The sequence below is a fragment of the Adiantum capillus-veneris genome, chromosome 11, assembly GCF_014529385.1.
Source record: "Adiantum capillus-veneris isolate H3 chromosome 11, ASM1452938v2, whole genome shotgun sequence".
NCBI classification, from domain to species: Eukaryota; Viridiplantae; Streptophyta; class Polypodiopsida; order Polypodiales; family Pteridaceae; genus Adiantum; species Adiantum capillus-veneris.
In genome coordinates, this window is record NC_140941.1 from 59766489 (window position 1) to 59789032 (window position 22544).

A 22544-nucleotide genomic window follows, 5' to 3' on the forward strand; every position below is an offset into this window, starting at 1 on the left:
AATAAGACATAGCTAAATAGATATTTGAGTAGATTACTTAATGGAGAGAGATAGATTTCTTAATGGAGAGGGATAGATTTCACACACAAGAGATTAGAGAGAGAGAGAGAGAGAGAGAGAGAGAGAGAGAGAGAGTACACACGATATATGTGGTTCACCCAATGTGGGCTACGTCCACGAGAAAGCAGCCACTCAATGGCTTTAGTACTTCAAAACAAGAAATAGTTTATAAAGGGATTATACCCTTAATAGAGCTCCCGCCTTGCTTCACTCTCACCACCTCACACTCACCTTGTTGCATCAACTTCACACTATCAAATGCGTGTAGAAATGGCCTCCTTTTATAGGCCAAAAGGGCTACCCTCTCTCATGAGAGGCAACCATGTGAGCCGCCCTTGTGTAGATAATTCCAAAACGGACCCTCCAATCCGCCAATGTGTGGTCGCCCTTGAGAAGACAAGTTCGCTTTTTGAATTCGGGACCGGCCATTGAATTCAGCGAGCGACCGGCCACCGGCCATTGACTTGCGACCACCGGCCACCGGTCATTGACTACCGGCCACCGGCCAACCGCCCAGTCGTTTTTCGACCACTTTCCGGCCGCCGTCCGGCCATAATATTCCGGCTTGAGATTGGCCGTGAAAATTTTGGTTTCCAGTGAGTGATTTTATTTTCTGACAAGTGATTTTTCTTCACGCATGATGGCTTCTCCTCATAAATGGGGCCTTACAAATGTGCGTTTTTTCACAAAAAATTACGAGGGGTAAATAAGGCTCCATACTTAACAAAAATTTTAGATGAAGGTTTTTACATTGCTCAAGGGTCCACTTTTCCCACCTTCAAATTGAAATTTAAAATTTAATTTCAAAATTTGTTAGCGGGACAAAGGGGTTTTTTGAGTACTTAGACCGCCAAATTCCCAATTGAGTGTGAAGTGAATCCTGCTAGGGTTCAAATTTGGGAGAACTCTGCAAGGCAAGCCAAAGTATTGCAGGCATGCACCCGACCAAGGAAAGTCATTTTCATCCATCAGCCAGTGGATATAATCGAGATTTCAGTACCAGTTATGAGTATGAAACGGAGTCTACTTATGATGAAGGGTTAACCAGTGTCGAAGAGGAGGAGAGTGATGAGGATTTATTGAAGCTGTATACATATTTATTCGGAGTCACATTAGACTCTACCACTGCAAGGAGAGGTATGCAAGTTCCTGTTTGTAGTCTGCAGGCTAAAGAGGTGGAAGATATGCTAGGTACAGATTTAACAAAGCAGGAGAAGGAAGGATATATGAACCTATGTGCATCCTATCGTGACTTATTTGTAACAGAGTATAGGGATTTGAGGGGAGCTAAAGGAGTGGAGCATCAGATTCTACGTAAAGAAGGATACAGGCCAAAAGCACACAAGCTCAGGAGGTTGGGAGATATTCAAAAGGAAGCTCTATGGCAGGAGATCAACAAGTTGCTCGAGGTAGGTATTATATATCCAGTAAAGGAGTCTGAGTGGGGCTCTCCTGTCGTCATTACCCCGAAGAAAAATGGAAATGGCGAGTATGTGTAGATTATAAGCCTTTGAATGCTACAACCAAGCGGAATCATTACCCCTTGCCGTTTCAAGATGAGATTTTAAACTAGGTTGCCGGACATGAATGCTATTCCGTTATGGATGGTTTTTTAGGATATTTTCAGATTGATATTGCTTTGGAGGACCAGTTAAAGACTACCTTCATTTCTCCATGGGGTTGCTTTGCGACTGGTGAATGCGTATGTGACATTTTAAGATTGGATGAACAAGGTGTTCGGTCCATACTTGGGTAAGTTCATCAGAGTGTTTATGGATGATACTGGTTGCTATAGTTCCAGGGCAAAACATTTGTTGAAGTTAAGGCTATGTTTCCAAAGGCTAGATGAAGAAGGAGGTCAATTGAATCCAAAGAAGTGCAAGCTAGCACAACCCAGGGTTCAGTTGCTGAATCATGTGGTATCACAGGACGGAATTGAAGCAGACCCAGAGAAGGTGAAAGTATTGGCTGTTATGGAGCCTCCAACCAGTGCAACGGGATTGGAGTCCTTCGTGCATAAGTTAAAGTTTTTATCCTGCTTCTTTTGGATGTTGTCTCAATATGTATACCCTCTTTAGAAAAGGGCTCAACAGGTGCATGGATTTCAATGGGATGAGGAAGCTCAAGAGGCATTTGATAAAGTGAAAGGTAATATATGTCAGTTACCTACAGTATGCCCTCCTAACCATGAGGATGATTTTTATATTGCTTTGATGGTGGGAACGGTGGCTATCGGAGCAGTATTGCTACAAAAGGTGGGAAGGAGCTATAAGCCTACTTACTTCGAAAGCAGGGTCATTAGTCCAGGGGAAGCTACTTATACGGAGGTGGAACAATGGGTGATGGCTTTGGTCTTTGCCTGCAGAAAGTTCAAAGTATATTTGGTCGTTCGGAAGTTTTATGTATTGACTGCTAACAATCTTTTGCCTGAAGTGATGCTACACTTGAAGCCAAGGAAACGGATCATGAAGTGGGTAATCGAGCTTCAAAAGTTTGAGTTTGAGTTCAAAGTGGACCACACGCGACGGTCTCATTTGGCAGATATCCTAGTCAACAAGGAGGTTGAGTTACCAATTTATCTAAGAGTGGTACGAGAGGAGGATAAGGAGGAACTCGACTTGGAAGAGGCCTTCACGATGTGGTTTGATGGTGCTTACAGAAGGGTAACACAGAAAGCAGGTGGAGGTGTAGTCATTCAAGACCCACACGGCACATTTATTTTTTCCAAAGCTTACGACTTGGAGGAGGTGTATACCAACAATGAAGCGGAATATCTTACTTTACATCTGGGACTCAAGCAGTGCATTGAGTTTGGCATATCAAGGTTAGTAGTAAAAGGGGATGCTCTACTAGTTGTCAAACAACTTTTGGGCCAATGGCAGGTAAAGAGGGATTCCCTCAAGAATTGGTTTTTTTCCATAAAGAAGCTGTTGAAGTTTTTTGAAGCAGTGCAGTTCAAACATGTGAGAAGAGAAAAAAACCAGGAAGCAGATCGTTTGGCTAGCACTCGTGTTCAGACTCAAGTGTTGAGTTTGTATGTGGGGCCGGCCACTGATGCAGGTAGATAGACTTTGAAGGATATTGATGATTTCTTGTGTACAGGTCAATGTTCCGACGGGGCTTCCAGGTTACAAAAGAGGAGAGTTGTTCAAAAGGCTAAAAGGTTCGCTCTGATTGGAGAAGATCTTATGATGCACGATAGAGATGGGGTGCTATGTAGTGTCCTTTACAAGGAAGAGATCCGTATGGTATTGGAGCAATGCCACAAAGAAAGCGGTCATCAGGGTAAGAGTCAAGTCTTGTTTCGTATCTTAAGAAGTGGGTTTTGGTGGCCTTCTGTTGTGCGAGATGTGCATTATTGGTGCAAGACGTGTCATCAATGCCAAATGATGGGTGAAAGACGACTGGTAGCTGAGCAGCAAGGGGCTATCATCACACATGATGCCTTTGAAAAGTGGGGTTTGGATGCAATTGGTCCATAGCCCAAGTCAGCGGGCGGTAAGAAATATGTGGTAGTGGCCATAGACTACCTTACTTGGTGGGCCGAGGCTAAAGCGGTCAAAGAGGTAAATGCACATACTGTTGCTCAGTTTGTATTTGATTGCATATGTTGTCATTTTGGAGTGCCATGGGTGCTTATATCATATCGAGGACAAGGGTTCAGAAGTAAGTTGGTGCGTGCCTTGGTGGACAAATTGGGGATTCAACACCGATTTTTATCTCCATACCATCCGCAGTGCAATGGTTTGGTGGAGAGTGCCAATGGGCAGATAGTCAAGATGCTTATGAAGTATATATACCAGCAGGTTGAAGGGTGGGAATCTAACCTTGACAAATGTTTGTGGGCTTACAAGACTTCTTATGAGGTGGCGACCAACTTTACTCCATATGAGTTGGTATTTGGCAGGGAAGTGGTACTACCTGCGCATGTGCAATTAGGGGTTCTCAAAGGTTTGTGGCGAATCGATAAGACTCATCCAGATGTTTTGCAGCATAGGATTACAAGTCTTGAAACTTTGAAGATGGATCATGAGGCAGCGACATATTTTTATGTGAAGCAGCGAGAGAAAAGGGTAGCAAAGTTCAACCAACATTTGCCAACAAAGTGGATTGAGAAGGGTGATCTAATAATGAAGTACGAGAGCTATCTTGACTTCACCTTTTAGAAGAAGTTCAGAAAAAAGTGGACGGGACCTTCCAAGGTTCATCAAGTTTTTCCCAATGGTACTTATGCACTAATAAGGATGGATGGTCGGTTCCTCAAACACAGGGTTAATGGTCTGCGTCTCAAGATCTATTTTGAAAGGGAGTTGGTGCCAATAGTGCATCAGATTCTTATGGAGGGGGTTGGGCAACCAACCTAAACAATGCCCCATATGTTACGAATAAAATGTGTACATACGGTTAAGTTTTTTGAAGTTTCTCATAGTGTGTTCAGTGTTTGCAGTTTATAAGGTTATCAAACTCTTAAGTAGTTGAGCATAAATACTCAACTGGGGGGTGGGCAATGATGGTGCAGGCAAAGTGTGTCGACTCTAGAAGGTGGCATGGGCAGATATATGCAGGCTAGCAGAAGCATGGCAAAGGGCTGGAGCAGCTAGGAAAATCATGGACTGACAGGTAGCAGTGGAGTTGTATGACTGATGCAGTTTATAGGCCAAGAAAGGCTCCAAAAGGAGCTCATTTAGGTAGCAGGTGAAGGAGATGTAAGGTGCAGTCTTTGGGTCCAAGAATGTAGAGCTTGAAGTGCTGAAGGAGCAGGTCCAAACGGCTCATCAAACCGAGCTATGGAGCCCAAGTTATGGAAGGTTGAAAGTTCAATGTGTAGCAGATTCTTGCCAGACAGGGCAGCTGGGGACATGTGATCCAAGTGGACGACAGGGTATAGGTGTGTAGAGCTTGATTTGTGGAGCCTACCCGTCTTTTCAGATTGCAGATAGGAGCCACGGATTGCAAGTTATGGTCAGTTGAAGTTTTGCCGAGGGCTAGGTTGGTGCCTACCTCACCACATGGGGAGGTGGGTCATCTGGTGTCTCTTGAGCGTCGACAAGGTTCTAGAGCAGGGTGTGCAATATATGAAGCTAGTAGGAATTGATTTCTCATCAAATGGAGCCCGGAGCAGTTAAAGGAGTCTGAAGGTTGGGTGCATTTGCCTGGAATTGGCTACAGCTTGTTTTCTTGGTTTTTGCGGCCTCAGTTCAAGGGCTCGGGGCATTGTGAAATGTTGTGAGGTTGGATGACTTCAGTGCCGACTCAATGAGTTTTTGACCGGGCTTTACGGCTTGGTAGTCCAACATTGGGGGGAATTTCAAACTCCGAGGAAACCTTTCCGAGCAATCATAAAAGCGAGCAAAATCCAACAAGATACATATAGAAATTAAATCATAAAAGGAAACATTTAGCATCAAATTACATATTATCTATCTATCATTGTTACTCCTCTAGCATACCTCATGGAAACTTGAATCATCCACCCTTACATTAACTCCTTGATTATCCAAGGTTATGCTCCCTTTCCCAAAGCATGATCGGTGGTCATAGGTAGTCAAGCCATGGTAGTTTCTTGGAGAGAGAGAGAGAGAGAGAGAGAGAGAGAGAGTGCATGCATGCATTTGTACACTTTGTTGTGGAGGGTGGAGGGTTTTTCAATACATAATATTATGGCAAGTGCTTCAGGGAGAGAGGAAAAGAAAGTGTTGTCAAAAGGAATGCCTAATTTAGGGAAGTTATAGAAGAAGTAGAGTTGGTAGAGCTTATGTGCAGGTTGGAGTCAATATGAGCAATGTGTGTTTGTAGTCTTTGGTTCTAGATTGTATCTTATTGAAACTATAGATAAATGTTTTTCATGGATGACTCCATTTTTTCTAGCTCCCAAAAAGGATGTTTCAACTTACAATCATGACACTTGAGAAAAAAAGAGGAAAAGAAAAATTTCCTCCACATACTTGAAAAGAATAGTGTGAAAACATTAAATAAATCATTAAATTTTCAAGACTTTTAAAAATATCATTGAAAGTAACTTTGTATTTTCAAGAAAGACTTTTTTATTGGTCACTTAGTTGTAGTCCAACCCCTTTTGAATAGATGTAATAGCATCCAAAAGGCATATACAATTTGCAAAGAACCTCACAAATTTAAGTGCACATAGGTAAAGGAATTGTTTCCTATATAGCCAAAATGGAATGTACTAGTGAAGTTTCAAAGTGTTGGTTAGATTTTTAAGTTCTTCTTGGCTTGTTCTTACAACATTTAATTTTTCATCTTCTCTCCTTGTCTCCCTCTCTCTCTCTCTCTCTCTCTCTCTCACTCACTCACACACACACACACACACACACACACACACACACACACACACACACACACACACACGCGCGCGCGTACGTTTTGTCTAATATAGAAAAAAACTATCCTACTGTAGGTGACTGCCTTATCATTCCATCTACAATGTACGTAGTCTTCAACAGCCTAGCCCGAACATATGAAAGAGCACCACATTTGCTATGGATGCTGCACAAAGGTTTTGATATACTGCAAAAGTGAACCTTTCAAAACCTTTCAAAGGCTGTAGTCGCTAGCTCAACAACTCATGAATGGAGGGGAGTAGCGGGTAGCTCGTAGCTATCGGCAAGGCAAGACGGAGTGAAGGGTGCTGCAAAAGGTTTCTCTTCGGTGTCAGGCAAGGTGGTTGCTCCCTAAGTAATTATTGTAGATTACAAGGTACTTGCGAATCTGTTGACTAAAGATGAGGATTTAAATTGTATCATGGATCATCCATTACTCTTATTCACATGTTGATTTGGAAAGTCTGGAAACCAGGTGCATTTAGTGTGGTTTTGTATTGTCATCAATCTAAACTGTAGTTAGGGATCATTTCTGCACCATAGAGACAGTTCTTTGAGACAAAGGTAGTTAACATTTCAGATGCACTTATGTTCCTGCTTAATCATAGGTGGCAGCTCGAAATTAGTTTGCGAAATTCTTCTAGTGTGTTGACATTGCAGGAGAATGTAAGCTTGTAATGTAATCGACATATCATCACCCCGCAACAGCACGGTGCTAATCTCACACTTATCGACATCCTCTCTATCATTAGTACTTCTATCATCATCGTCACTGCCTTATTATCATTGAGATCATGAAGCCCACATCATCAACCATCATGGCTGTTACCGGCTCCATCATCCTGCATACCACGATGTCATGAGCAGAGCTATTGTCCTGATGATAAGTAGACGTTTGGATAAATCACAATCAAGGGCAGTGTCTGCTCCCTAACACCGAAGTGCGGAAACCCCCAATTGGGAACAGGGGGAACCCCGTACTTCACCAATTCTACAACTTACTCTGCCAATCCAGGGCGGCCCGTCGCATTAGAGCAGCCCCCTTGTGCGTCAGAAACACAAAGCCTTCAAGACAGAGTCTCTGAAAACCAGAGATCCTTTTCTAAAGCTCCCTGCATCGATACCCCAGCTTTACCGATCAGATGGTGGTAGGGTCCTCCAAACTACAACGCCCTCTTTCTTTCCTCTGTTCTGCTCCAGGCCAGTCCCCCTTGCGGCCTCTCTCCCATGCAACTAGCAGCTCCTGCACAGATTCTCAAGGCCGGCGCCCCCTCTTTCAAACTTACGGCCCTGCTCGTACATTAGAAAAACTCTCTGGGGGAGAGCGCGCTCTTCCAGAGAGTTTTGTTTTCAGGGAAAATGACCAAATAACCCCTATAATTTGTGGAAATTTTTAAAATACCCCCATAAATTCCCAAAATGCCCTTCAAACTTTTCGAAATTCCCAAAAATACCCTTGGTTGTGAGATTAAATTTCTCAAAAATAAAAAAAATTGTAGCTTTTCATAAGAAGATTGATTGTTTATCAATGCGAGATGCTAAAACTAGAATTTGTGCTGGTTATGTAGGCTTTGGAGATGAATTGCTTCATTATTTTTAGACATAATTCTTTGCCAGGTTATTTACATGCTAAGGACTCAGAATGGATCTCAATTATAAAAAAAGAATAAAGATTAAAATATGAACAATCCAACCAAAATATATAAAGGGTGTTTTGGGAATTTTTAAAATTTGAGGGGTATTTTGAGAATTCCACAAATTAGAGGTGTATTCTAGTAATTTTCCCTTTGTTTTATAGAGAAAGAGAGAAATAGAAACGAGTAAATGCCATGAAAAGCCCATGACCCTCCTTTTCTCGTCGGTTGCGCGTTAGTCACTCCTTGACAACGACATGACAATATCTCTCCAAAAGCATTACATATAAAGATGTTGACAATGTCCTACATACTACTCTCTACGTGCTCTGAGAGCCACTAACGTTATGCGATCTTCTCAGTGCCCATCATTTGCTCTATTGTCGTGGGATAGACGCAAGTAATGTGAAATAAAAGACATGGGTAGTAGGACATGGGGTATTGCACTACGACGACAACAATACAAGAGAAACGTGTCGGCTGGATAGTGGGCACAAAGGGGCTTGCAACCGGGCTTCATCGATTGTTGTTCCCACTGACAAGGCGGCAGTGCAGTTTCAAAGGCCAATAGGGCAGATAAAGTTTTAGATTTGGTGCAGTCAAGTGAACAAGCTCGTCCTGATGGTTAGACACATGGCTCTCGGATTATTGCCTTCCCACCCACTGCGGTTCAAGGCGGGCATTGAGGACGAAGGACTATAAAATCTCAAAGAGAGAGAGAGAGAGAGAGAGAGAGAGAGAGAGAGAGAGAGAGAGAGAGAGAGAGAGAGAGAGAGAGAGAGAGAGGGGGGTTCCTCCATAATATGTGTGCTGGTGTTCACGCTTTGGCTTCGTTATCATAAGAGCTAAGTGGAAGAAAAAACAAACATGGTGGCTGAAGGCTAAAAAGTGAAGAGATATGAGGGCACACATCGAAGTAGTCAGTTGTGATCCTCGGAGTGCAAAGACTTTTTTGAATACTTGCAAATTTTCATGGAGATTCTCCAAGCTCGACATTTTGTTCATGCTTGACACTTTGCTGTAGACATTTTTTGTATCTAATGCAGTGTTAGGGAAAAAACAAATTCACAAACATACAAAATTCCCTTCATGATAGATTCAAAGAGGATTTTTTTTTTAATAATTGGTATTTTACTCTAATTTCCTAAACTTTTCAAGAGGATTTTTTTCTTTCCTCTCCCATCAACCGGTTATTTTGATTTTTCAACCGGCCCAAGGACAAGTTGAGGCACACTTTTCCCAAACACTGATATGTAAAACAAATTGCTTTTTGTCCCGATGATAGTGATATTGTTTGTTGATTGTTTTAGGGGGGGGGGGGAGAGAGAGAGAGAGAGAGATCTAAGCATCTTCTCTCACTTAGTAGCGTTCTTCTTTGTGGGTGGACATGATCGTCCAGGTAGCAAGAACCACCTTATCTCTAGCAGACACAAGCTCAAAACATACTAAATTTTTCCACAAACAAAATAGTATGGAAAGTCCATCTTGTTGAAACTTTCGTTCCAAGTGTGAATAAGGATCTTGTACTACCTTTTAGAGTAGGGCCTAGTTTTGGTCTTCATAGATTGGAGCCAAATTTGCCTCTTATAATTGCCGACGCCATGACTATGCGACATGACCAAGAATGTGAAGCATATTCCAATACTGTGTGCATTTCCATTGTGTGGTAGATGCTATGTCCTTCTGACATTTGCCAGATTTTTCCAAACAATGATTCAAAATGGAAAGGAACCGCATCCTTAATTTTTGTGAAAGAAGCTGTTCAATATTTGATGCATGCAGCGAGATGTACTATGGGAGATTTAGATGTCACCCTCATATTACGAAGGTCAAAGTGTAGTCCCCATAAGGAGGCCATAAAGTCAAACTTGTGTGAGCTTCTTGGCATAGATCCTTTAGTAGTTGATGTTAAGGTCAAAACCCATGAAAAGGTTGATAGCTTGGGAGAGAATCGTAGCTTGGGAGAGAAGAGAGAGAGGGGCAAAAGATGAAGAGGACGAGACGTTTTAACGTCATAGGAACATTCCACAAGATACTTCATATCACTATCGACAATTCTTGAAGTGCTTCTCTAAAGGAAGGTAAGGGAATGGGAGATACTTCTCTAAAGGGAAGGTAAGGAATGGGAGAGCCTGAGAGAGACGTGCCTTATGAGAAAGAACTCCGAGAGATTTAATGCACAGTCACATGATATATGTGTTAGTAAATTTGTGTCTTCTTTCACACATAGCACACTTGTGAAGATGCCTTGCACTTGCTGGTAGTCATACTAATAGTAAAGTCGATCACTAGATTTGTATAATGGTGACCTAACTTCAAAACGTGGTCCATGTACTTCTAGAACTTTCCACATGAAGTATTTCTAAGTTTCCAAAAACTATGTTTTTGTTAGCAATGGTGTTGACATTTACTATTTGGTTTTAGAGAAACCTCTCTCTCTCTCTCTCTCTCTCTCTCTCTCTCTCAAATGACTTTATAACTTTGCTCGGTTTTGAGCTTGCTCGGATAAGTTCGCTTGATGTTTGGTAGAACTCCAACATTGGAACATGAAATGGGAGCCTAGAGGAAAGTAGCAAAAAAAAAAAACTAAGCATGGGTTTTTTTATAAAAATCTTCCAAGGGCCTTGAAGGCTAGGCGAGCCCGTGACTGCCACATGGCAGGGGAGCTAATCCCACATATGCTGGTTGGAGCCAACAAATGGGGGTACATGACCCAAGCCGTGGGCTCTTATTGGTCATGTGGTGAAGCGTGAGAGCTTCCTTGTCTTAACGATGGCAGCCCGTAGGGGCTCTGTGCGGTGGTATTTCGGGCGGCGCCGAGCGCTGTTTTGGGCTTGGTGGTGCAGGGTAGAGCTGAGTAGTGGCGCGCTACCGTAACCGGTGGCCGACGGCAGTTGGTGATGTCGGATGACGTGGATTTTTGTAAGCGGCAATGCCCGCACCAATTTTTTGAGGGCAAGGTCCTGCCCCAATAGCGATGTCACTATTGCATATGGAGGGGAGGGGTCCCACAGTGAAGAGAAGGCGAGCATGAGGCCGTTCAAGGATCTAGCAAGGGAAAATGGAGAGCTAAGATCAAGCAAAGCAAGAGAGAGGAGTTCAAAGGGTTCAAAGGGCAAGTGCAAGGGTGGCCGAGTTGGGCGGACATTAGAGAGATGTGTACACTATGCAAAAGCTACCAAAAATGAACTATAACAAATGCTAACAATGCAAATCAAATTCCAAAAAGAGCTCTAAGTGAAGTGCAAGAGATGAGAAGCACACCCATTATTTCTTTTTTAGGCCTCCTAGATACACCCCCTATAAAAGAATGTAAACGTGAAGATTTGAGGGCTTTTTTGCTTGAGGGTGTGATTGAAAGTTGCAAGCCTTGTAGTGCAAAGCTGGCCATTGGAGTTGCATATTCTACTGTACTACCCCCCCCCCCCCCCCCCCCCCCCCCCCCCATGCAATAATACCAAGTGTTAGCACCTACGTCTTGTGTTGCTTCTCCCCATTCCCTTTTTTTTCCTAGCTCCTTGTGTACTTGCCGGTGTTTGCAGAGGGTTTGCTTGCAGCTTGAAGGGTGTCACTAGGAGGGAAAAGTTGGTATGTTTTGTGAGTAAAAAGGGTGAGTTGAGCAGTGTGGGTGTGTATACGTTGAAGGGTGTTTCTTGCAAGGTGCAAGGCGTTAGCTCGGTGTGTTATGGTGGGATTGTTAATGCAAATTAGCCAATTTGAAGGTGTTATTTGAGAGGTTAGGGGTGCTGTGGAATCCCTGGGCTATAGAGAGGCAGACATTTGGTGTGCTGGGTGTGTTCCCTATTCCCCCTCTCCAACGTACATGAGAGAGAGAGAGAGAGAGAGAGAGAGAGAGAGAGAGAGAGAGAGAGAAGAGGAGGCAAATGAGGCGGCCTGCTTCTTCGGTGTCTTTCTTGCAGAAGGCATGCAACATCTCTTGCCCTCCGGATGCTCCTCGCCTCTGCAAGGCTGTGTCATCTGAGCTCGTTAGTAGCTCACTTGGTGCTCCAGTTTCTTGGGTCGCGAGGAATTGAGGAGCAATGTTGTGTTCGGAGTCTCTCCAGCCACTAGAAGATGCTATGCCCCAGGAATCCTTTGTTTCGTGGTTGAGTCTGGGATCTCAAGAGCCTGTGTTGGTTCTTCAGGGCCGCCTTTTTTTTGCTCTCATGGTGTTGTGATTCTTTTGAAATTTTTTTTGATGGAGCTTTAGATAGGGCTCATGGCTCTTATATTGTGATCGCTCGGAAATTGTGATAATCTTGCATCAGATGGGAGTGCCCAGGTGATTGACAACTAGTTAGGGGATATTTGTACATGATTTGTTAGTGTTGAGTCATTAAGTCTCCCTGCTTTTGTTTGAGATTTTTAGCAGTGTCGAAAAAATGATTGACTTACAATAACTTCTTATTTATTGTACTGAGAAAAAAACCATCTGTTCCCAGAGAGAGAGAGAGAGAGAGAGAGAGAGAGAGAGAGAGAGAGAGAGAGAGAGAGAGAGAGAGAGAGAGAGAGAGAGAGAGAGAGAGAGAGAGAGAGAGAGAGAGTGCATCTGCCCTTCCCCTTGCGAGAAGGAGCTACAACAGGCCTTCAACATCCTATAGGGATGGCTAGTAGTGATGGTGCAAATGCTACCCCTGATGAGAAAGTAAACTTAAAAGGGGCATTCCATTAAAAAGCCAAAGATAGCGAAGAAGCTATTGCTTGCTCCACAAGCCGGAACAAGAAAGATAACAGATCTCTTTTTGGCTTCAAATCAGAGCAAGGTTAGTAGTTAAATGTAGAACAAATTCTTCTTCATGTAACATGTAGCAGCCCAAAATCTTTTGGTTTATAAGGATGCAACGATAAATTTAGAGGTAGAATTGTCACTTTTTTAGCATTGGATGTCGCATTACTATAGTTTTATCTGCTGTATTTGGGAATGTGCTCACTCCTTTGTCCATCATTCACTCCATGCTTGTAGGCACTTCAGCCTTGTTTTTTTCATGGGCTAGTCAAGTGATCTATGTCGATGCTTTGATTTGGTTTGTGTCCTTGTTGATATCATAGTTACAAGGAAACTCTGCTTCGGGGCCTATCAAATCAAAAAATCTATTTCCAAAGTCCTTGGTTCCCCTCTTTTGTGTTGTCGTTTCTTTGGGGAGTTTGGAATGTTGTAGTGAAATGAGCAAACCATTTTCATATGAGATGGCTTTGTTGATCTTGCTCCCGTTTCATGTTCTAGGAGACTATGGTTGATATTTCAAAGACATCGGCGGATGCATTTCTTCCAACTCTTTTCAATTATTGTAGTGTTTGTAGATTGCGTTTTTGGATGTTGGATGAAATACGTTTGTATGTTGCTTCTTTGGAAGTTCTATGACAATGATGGAATTCTTAGTCAGGCATGTCAAGATTGAACATTTGCTTGGTGCTCTTTAGATGTAATCACTTTCATTTTGTGATCTATGCATAGGATTTCTAGTAAGGATTTTTTCAAATATCTATATAGGGTTCTCGGAGCTCTCTGCTCCCGCACCTTGCTCCCTCCAAGGCCATGGAGCAAGAGGCTCAGGGCGGTTCTACGGCAGGGTGGGGTTCTTGAGAAGGACCAATTTGTAGGGGTGGGGGTTTTGCCAAGCGCGGCTATCTCTCGGTTGAGCTATCGCATCTCCTACCGCGCCCTACCCTCGTTGGCCCATATTTTTTGATCACGAGAGAGGTTGCTACGCCTGCCTCCTACGGGGGGAGAACCAGCAACCAGTTGGTGAGCGTCTCGCCATTGCGGGCCCTTCACTCAAGTGCAGGCAGCAAGGGTTTTCTTAGCTCGGGCTTGGCTCCCCTTTTTTAGCCTGCTCCCTTGGTGGATCTATTGGTTGTAGTACTTTGTGGTGATCACTGGTCTATGGTGGACTTTTCTTTCTGTTGGCGCTCAAATTCTGGTCCGCTCATGCTCGCCTTGGTGAATCTGGGTTTTGTGGATTTTTGTGGAAGCTCTCTGAGGTAGGTGGCTTATTGGTGGCAGCGGCTCTGTCCTGGTGGCACCTTCGAGAGCTTCTGTTGGTGATGGGGATGATGGCCTCCACCCGTTTGTCTTTTCTAGATCTTCTCTCTGAGATCCACTGAAACCTTTTCTTGTGTGAAACGTCCACTCCCAAAGGGGATGCCCAAATGCTGAAATATCCTTCCTTTAGACATAGTCTCCCTTGACCATACCGAAGGATCAAATGTGTCATTTTACTTCAGAGAGATCAATTTGGACTTCTCAATACTACACTTACCCCGAAGACAAAGAAAATATTTGCACAATCTCAAGGGTCTTCTTGAGTAACTGAAGTGGGTGCAAGCGTACAAGAGATAATTAAAATCACAATGCAACTATCTAGCAAGACCATAAGACTCATAAGCCCTGTAGGCAACCAAGGTGAGGTGCCCAAAGAATAGTGTGGAAGAGTGTAGGGAAATGCTTAAAAAACGTGACACACTGTGGACTCTCACTCAAGGCAAGCGTGTTGAAAAAATATCTCTCCTACTGTTAGCAGCGGCTAACACAGGCTACACCAATTATACACCAAGCTGTGGATGTGCTATAGTGCACAATATTTTCTATCCACATTGTATAAGGTCTTGGGCTCATTTGGGAGTTCCAAAGTTGTATATGCTAGCCAGATAGCTCAACTTAATCCCATAGTAGGAGGCTTTGTGGTGCATGCCTTTATAAGGAACCCTTTTAATCCAAATGTTTGGATTAAAGTTGTATACATGCTAGCTCATAGCTTGTTCAAACATTAAATATTTTCATTGTGAGCTAGTGTTTAGCCAACTTATTTGAGCACTTTCAAAGGACAAATTTGGATATTAAGAGCCATTCATTTCATTTCATCAAGTTGCACTCATCTCTAGCTCATGGATTGCACTAAAAAATTGAAAATCTCATGTGAGCTAGTTGTTAGAAGCCAACTTTTTGGAAAACTTTAAATTGTAAAATTTGGCTATCGAGAGCCACTTCATTTCATAAAGTTGCATTATTTTCAGCTCTTGGCTTGTTTTTAATTCCATACTTCAAGTGAGCTTGAAACTAATCAAACTTTTGAATCATGCATGAGAGTTGGTAAAAATTCTCAAATGTGCTTATGTAGAAGCATTTTATCTCTCTCATTGTTGTTATGTATGCATAAATTTGCTACTTTAGAGCATCATGTGCATAACCAAAGGCATTTTTTTCCTTGGGTTTTTTCCCTTTGGCAAATTTGGGTATGCAAGACCCTAGCGTTAGGTTTTCATTAATGTTTTTTGTGTGCTTTTGGATTTTAATAAAAGGCTTTGGAGCTTGTGTTTACACTTGTCTTCAAATCAGCTTCTTTTGCAAATAAAAAGATCAAGAGACTTCTCTACACAAAGGGGATGCTTGCTCAAGGATACACAAAGAGCATGAATAGGTGTAATCCTTCCATGATTTTGCTCTTTTGTTCATCTTCTAATTCTTTTGCTTGGCTTAAGTGAAATTTTTCTTCTCATGTTCGAAAGCTAGGCATCCTGAAGTTTCAAAATTTTGCTTTGTGAAAATTAACTCATAAAAAAATTAGGTTTTATGTGTGTAAATCATAGGTAATTGGCCTTGACCTTAGGTTAATATAGGTTCATTTCTCATTAGTCCTAGATTCTTAGTGATAGTCTTAATACTCCATTCATTTTTAACATAACCTAGGGCTATGATTAGGTTTTTAGTCTTTTAGTCCAATTGCCATTAGAATCTCATGTTGGAAGAATAAAAATTTGGTAAAAAATGAATCATGAAGCGAAGAAGTGTCCAAAAAAGTAGCAAAAATGATACTAAGGGACATGAAAATAAAAATTCTATGTTATGTTGTGTCTACGTGAGGCCTAGCGCCTTATTGGCACTTGGCAGGCGAGGGGAATCACCTTGGCTCACTTGATCAAGGCCCTAAATCGATGCCCTGGGTTGATAAGGGTTAGCCGTTGCCTTGGTAAGCTAGTAGGCTTTTGGAACCCCTTCTTGAGGGTTCCAGGAGCTGAGAGTCACACCTAGACTTGCCTTGGGGTGGTAACCTTGTGATTGTGCTTTAATTTTTCTATGAATGACAAAAACACAACTTCCATGAGCTTCAAAAAGCTTTGACAATGTACTAATAGATTAGGAGCTTTTTGAATAGCCCATAGACATGATAGACTTTGAATGATTTATTAAGATTGTTCACATAGTTTTTAGGTTAGTAGGTTTATGAACCTACAGTACCTAGGGTCATAATTGATTGCTTGTGTTTCATGCATAAAACTAAAATTTCAAGTGGTTTAATCTTCACAATAGTATAGTTGTTTTTTTGCTTTATGTTGTATAGTTTTTTACCATGATTCACCCATTAGTTAGAAGAAAAAATTCACTTTGCATGAATTCTCATTGTACTTCATGTTTTGTATCCTTTGTGGCCTTTTTTCTCATTACTTGTTCTTATGTTTTGCAGCTTAACATTTCTTCCAAGGACATGCTTTCTATCATGTCACCGTGTCTTGCTTCACCGGCACATGAGGACGTGCGCCAAATTAGGAAGGGGGGAATGTTAGCATCGGCTAACACAGGCTACACCAACTATGCACCAAGCTGTGGATGTCAAGCTGTGGATGTGCTATAGTGCACAAAATTTTCTATCCACATTGTATAAGATCTTGGGCTAATTTGGGAGTTCCAAAGTTGTATATGCTAGCTAGAAAGCTCAACTTAATCCCATAGTAGGAGGCTTTGTGGTGCATGCCTTTATAAGGAACCCTTTTATGCAAAGAGGTCATTCTGGAGTGGTCCTTTTGAGAACTCTCTCTCTAGAGTAGGTCTTGATGGCCTAGCCTTTGAGCTTAATGCCCATGCTTAGAAGGCTAGTGCTAATCACATGTAATTAGTGTAATACTCTCTTAATTAATTTAGTTTTCATTATGTTGTCAATCATGTTTCTCTACTTTTCGTCATTTTTTTGAAGTGTTGACCTTTTCTAATCTAACTCTTACTTATGCTAAGCTACTCCGATTAGTGGAGTCCTTATCTAACTCTCTCGATTAAGTGGAGTGGGCGTACTCGTGATTAAGGGATTAGAGTTGTCCTCTAATGGTGTGCTTGTGTGTGTGTAGGTTTAAGAAGCGTTGAGCTTAATTTGATTATGTGTGACTTGATTTGGACACCATGATTGGCATGGTTGGGGTGGCCGACTTGAATGGGATCTTGTGTGCTTAATCATCAATGCATGTAATTAGAGTTGTGCTTGAGAGACTCCAAGATTAGTGTGTTTCACTTCATTGCTTGATGTGTGTAGATGATTGCTTGTATTGATGCTTGATGTGCGATTAGTATTAGTTGATTTGGGATGATTTCTATTTGCATTGGAGGATGCACGCTCTTGAATCCTCTCAATCTTTGCATCTGATGACGCTCTCGCACATTCTTTGTGTGATGCCTCCAAGCCCTAGCCGGGTCATGCTCTCTCTCTCTCTCTCTCTCTCTCTCTCTCTCTCTCTCTCTCTCTCTCTCTCTCTCTCTCCGGATTGATAGATTTTTTGGGAGATTGCCTATGCTATGGCGAGCCTCAAACATTGGCGCCGTTGCCGGGGAACGGGTTGCCTATGCTTGTGGAGTTGAGGTTGCAAAAGATAAGAGTAATTTGATTACCGATTTCTTTTAATTAGGTAGGATTTGATTTGTGTGTAGTGTAATTAGGTTTAATTAGATGTGTATAGAGTCATTTCACCCCAAAATTCCCTAAATTCTCTTTTGATTTTGCTAATTTTTCACTAACCTTTACTAATTTTGCATCCAATTTATGCTAAATGTGCTAACCTAACCACTAATTTTGATTTGTAATGTATGCTAAATCCCCTTAATTGAGGAGGATCATCACTCTTAATTGCTCGAATCTATGCCTAATCATGTGATTGAGTGTTGATTTTGGTCAATTTTTTGATCAATTTTGGACTGAATCGGAGTTGCACACATGTGTGTGCAATGGAGTGTCTACGCGAGGAGCAATGACGAAGCGAGCAAGCAATCAATTGTAAGTGGATTGACCTACTCCGTTCAATTTTTGATTGATTAAGTTGATCCCATTGAGTTGCTAAATCATTGCTAAATATAGGTGTGTGTGCCTAATTGATGGAATTTATGCCTAATTTGATGAAATTGGAATGAAATTGTAATCAAATAGGATGCCTAGATGCTTGTGGAATGGTAGTTTTGCATAAATTGTGCGTGCAAATCACTAAACTGATGTGTATGTGAGGCTATTCCGGTCATGGAGTAGGCCTAATTGCCAAAATTAGGGCAAGATTTGAATGTGTGTGCCCCTTTTAAATAACTTTGATGAGAAGATTTATGGTCAAATTGAACACCTAAATGCTTGTAGATTGATGATTTTGCAAGAAATGTGTGTGCAAATTGGCCTAATTTCGTTGCTAATTGAGCAAAAAATTGGATTTGTGCACCTAATTTTTGTGTGTGTGCAATGGTAAATTGAGTTAAAATTTGATCAATTTTTTATTCAAATTGAGTTAATTTAGCATGTATATACTCATGTATGTGTGATCAAGTGTGCAATTGATGAAATGCAATGAGTGTTTAATGAAATTTTTGCACAAATCAACGGCCTAAATTTAGGTGTGTGTGCCTAATTAATGGCCAATTATGCCTAAATTGTGAATGATTAATTGATATTTTACCAATTATGATGATTAAATTGGCTAGTGATTAGTATATGCACCACAAATTTGACAAAACGGTTGAAGCTAATTGCTCAATCGATGCACAATTGTGGACAAATTGTTTGGATGCCATTGTTATGATTGAAAATTTGTATGAACATGGCAATGTGGTATTGAATTTGGGAATTTTCGAAGATGAAATGAGCAATAATGTGGAGCTCATGTATGAATTTTGATTTTATGCTCCTCGCCAATCCAAACACAAACTCACACACCCTTAAATTTCCGTAGGAACCTTCTCTAAAGAGGTAAATCAAAAGGAAAAAAAAATTTGCACCACCCCCGCCTTGCATTTTGTCTGTCTCAACCCCACCGAACTGCCGAATATGGCACGCAGAAAACGACGCACACACATGCCGATTTCGCTTGGCTTTATTCTCTCTCTCTCTCACACACACACACAAACTTTCTTAGGAGCTACTGACCCGGAGCGACCCCACCCACTTGCTTGAATCGTGAGACAACACACAACACACGCTTTTTCTGCATCATGCTGGCCCACCCTCTCTCGCTGGCATGGCTGGATCGGATCTCGAATCCCCTGACCTTGTCTCACAGCAAAGTAGCCCCATGTTCTCTCTGCACACACACGGGTGCAGTTCAAGCGCTATAGTCCCATGACGCGCCTTGGCTTGGATTCCAACTGCACACAAAAACTATCTTTCGAAAGCGCCAAATCAGGCAGCCTGCGTCCACACACCCATTTGCTAACTTGGCTGCTTTTTGGCAATCAATGCAAAAATGAAAAGGGCTCTTAACTCCGACCCCTTGCCCTGCATGGCCCAGCCTGACCTTCCGCTATTTGCACCTCTCTCTCTCACACACACACACTGGGGACTGGCTGCTTTGGCTCTCTCTCATCTGAGTCCCATTTTATGATTGCTCCAAACCCAGTCCTGCTCAGTTGATGCTCCTGCACCTGCCTCGGCCACTTTCAGCTCGCAATCTTTGCACTTGGCCCCTCCCATGATCCCATCACACGCAAACATGTCTCATGAGAGTGACAAGGACTCCTCCAGAATTATGGCAAAATCCAGGCAATTCACATCTTTATGCCATTTTCGATGAAAACATCGGAAGTACGGATAACGACGATGGCCCAGAGGCAACATCGACGTGGCTAGACTCCAATTACCATCATGGAGAAATTGCTACTTGCGAATTTCTTTACTGTGAAGCTACTTTCACAAGTGTAGGAAGTCTCATATGCATGACATGTATGGATCATGTACACCACTCAGTAGCTACGGACTTGGGTTCCATATTTGAAGGACGTTGCCCACTTCCTCTTGCTTATGATCTTGATAAAAATACATGGCAACTTTTGCCCGCCAGCCAGAAAGTAAACTTTATGGGTCTCTTTTCACTCGAGCCTTCAGTGATGTCTCAGATGTGAAGTCATATGGCTATAAACGATTTCAAATATGCAGGCATGATTCAAAGATGTTGATGGATTCTGGCCGAGAGGTTTGGGTAGTTGTAATGGAAAGCTTGGAAAAGATTAAAGTGAGTTAGGCATCCAAGCATGATCACCCTCACATGAGCGATGGAGTAGAACTTTGTCTGTACATCATCACTTTTTATCACCAGTGTTAGAAATTCCTTAGCTACCATGCCATGATGCAACATTGATGCCAGTCCCGCTTGCGGTGACCCACTTGCCACATTGCTCAGTGCATACATACAACCCTGGCTACATCAGATGGTGGTTATGAAACTCCAAGAGGTCTTGTCTCGGCGAGTCGCTAGTGACATCACTTGCATCGGCGACAGGGAGACCCAAGCTGAGTTGTAGCGGCTCGACCTCACCGTGCCCACTTGGTCAGAAAGTCGAGCTATGCTCATAGCTCGTAATCCCTGCCTCTACTACCGATTCAACACCACTTGCCTTCACTACAAATGATGACGCTGGACTGCTTCACTGACGGCTCCCTACTTCACTTGTCAGCCTCTCAGTATAATAAGCATGCATACTACATCGCCACTGCATCGGGCTTCTGAGCACCATTCGCCAACACTAAACAAACCTCTCAGGGACTCTCTGTCTCCCTTCAGATTCGCCTCATCGACAGCTCAGTGCTCAGTCACGAAAAAAAGAAAAACCCTGAAAATCAAATTAAAACCTCTCCAATTTTCTCTTTAATAAATGTTTTAAAGAGGAGTTCCCACCAAACCTTCATAAACTTCTCCCTCTCTCGTCCCATAGCACGCTAAGATTGTCTATGCAGTCAAGAAATCCACAGCCCTATTTTAACTTTCTACAGGAGAGCATATTGGTTCATCTATGAATTGCGGTTCTTTTTATAAATTGCAATAAACTTCCGATGTATGTAACTTATCATGCCAACCCTTTTTAGTGCTTACTTTGAATGCTAAATTCTCTCATGCACTAATGGTTGAACCCTATTTCATGCATAAATAAAATGCACAAATGCTCTTTGGCTTATGCATGATATGGTGCTTGGTTTAATTGAAAGATTGTCCTTGCAATAAATGAAAGAAATTCTTGTAATTTGCATGTGAAATTTTTCGATTTTGAGAGCTACCTTGGATGAAAAGTTGTGCTTGGATTTGACATTGCTTTAAATTTTAGTGCTTGATATTAATGTAAAACCATGCAGGGCACTAAAATTGAGCTTGTTTTAACGGCCAAAAGAGAGCATTTTGGGTTGTGAATGATCATGTATTTTTTAGTGCTTACTTTAAATGAAAAAATGCAAGAGCACTAATGATTTGAACTTTTTTGAAGGGATGTGGCAGGCCGTGTGTGATTCCAAATGATCCAAGAAGGGGTCATCATTGCAATATATTGCAAAATTTGGCTACTTAGAGCCATTCCAAATGTTTGGATTAAAGTTGTATACATGCTAGCTCATAGCTTGTTCAAACGTTAAATCTTTTCATTGTGAGCTAGTGTTTAGCCAACTTATTTGAGCACTTTCAAAGGACAAATTTGGCTATTAAGAGCCATTCATTTCATTTCATCAAGTTGCACTCATCTCTAGCTCATGGATTGCACTAAAAAATTGAAAATCTCATGTGAGCTAGTTGTTAGAAGCCAACTTTTTGGAAAACTTTAAATTGTAAAATTTGGCTATCGAGAGCCACTTCATTTCATAAAGTTGCATTATTTTCAGCTCTTGGCTTGTTTTTAATTCCATACTTCAAGTAAGCTTGAAAGTAATCAAACTTTTGAATCATGCATGAGAGTTGGTAAAAATTCTCAAATGTGCTTATGTAGAAGCATTTTATCTCTCTCATTGTTGTTATGTATGCATAAATTTGCTACTTTAGAGCATCATGTGCATAACCAAAGGCATTTTTTTCCTTGGGTTTTTTCCCTTTGGCAAATTTGGGTATGCAAGACCCTAGCATTAGGTTTTCATTAATGTTTTTTGTGTGCTTTTGGATTTTAATAAAAAGCTTTGGAGCTTGTGTTTACACTTGTCTTCAAATCAGCTTCTTTTGCAAATAAAAAGATCAAGAGACTTCTCTACACAAAGGGGATGCTTGCTCAAGGATGCACAAAGAGCATGAATAGATGTAATCCTTCCATGATTTTGCTTTTTTGTTCATCTTCTCATTCTTTTGCTTGGCTTAAGTGAAATTTTGCTTCTAAGCTATGGTTTTTTCATGTTCGAAAGCTAGGCATCTTGAAGTTTCAACATTTTTCTTTGTGAAAATTAACTCATCAAAAAATTAGGTTTTATGTGTGTAAATCATAGGTAATTGGCCTTGACCTTAGGTTAATATAGGTTCATTTCTCATTAGT